At 36.2% G+C, this 780-nt stretch overlaps 1 protein-coding gene across 1 annotated transcript in view; it reads left to right on the top strand.

Annotated features, from left to right (window-relative positions):
• FAM149A (family with sequence similarity 149, member A) overlaps nt 1-780 on the top strand; it is a 90,222-nt gene that overhangs the window by 41,924 nt on the left and 47,518 nt on the right. The gene's annotated exons all lie outside the window — the stretch shown is intronic.

Raw genomic sequence — 780 nt, 5'->3', positions numbered from 1 at the left:
AGTGAGACCCCATCTCTACAAAACATTAAAAAGTTAGCCAAGCATGATGGTAGACACCTGTAGTCCTAGCTACTAGGGAGGCTGAAGGTGGGAGGATAGCTTGAGGCCCGGAGGTCGAGATTACAGTGAACTGTGATCCTGCTACTGCACTCTAGCCTGTGGAGCAGAGCAAGACCCTGTATCAAATAATAATAATAACATAATAATAGCAGTGAGCAGGTAAACCTGATTTATCTAGCACTGATTAGACACTTCATATACTTTATCTACAGATGTGGACACTGAATTCAGGAGAGGAAAAGTAACTTGCTTGAAGCCTCAGTGGCAGAGCAAATTTGAACCCCCTATTATTATTCTGTAGATATGTATCATAAAAGAACAATGTTTTAGTTAATTCATTATGCTGGGTTTTAAAATTATTTCTCAGTCATATATTAACTCATATACCAGTATGTTTTTTTTAGTGTTCAAAACAAATCTATTTGATGTAATTTTTAGTTGTTATTTTCTGTCATTAGTATTTGTATATTTACGTAAAAAGTTATTGAGTCACACGTAAACAAGAAATAATTAATGGCTTGAAAGCAACTGAAGAGAGCTAAAGGTAAAGCAGTTTGTCAGCCTAAAGCATGTCCTTCATTCTTTTCTCTGGGGCCCTTTAACACCTTTGTCCTCGGAGTTACCTGGTTGTCCGTAAGATACATAAGCAACAAAGAGAAGAAAAAAAAAAATCATATAATTCTGTTATTCTCTCTTGCACGAGACATATCTATGGAAGGT

The sequence above is a fragment of the Mandrillus leucophaeus genome, unplaced genomic scaffold, assembly GCF_000951045.1.
Source record: "Mandrillus leucophaeus isolate KB7577 unplaced genomic scaffold, Mleu.le_1.0 Scaffold217, whole genome shotgun sequence".
Taxonomy (NCBI): domain Eukaryota; kingdom Metazoa; phylum Chordata; class Mammalia; order Primates; family Cercopithecidae; genus Mandrillus; species Mandrillus leucophaeus.
The sequence above is the reverse complement of the archived record's forward strand: the minus strand, read 5'-3'. Positions and strand labels throughout refer to the sequence as shown.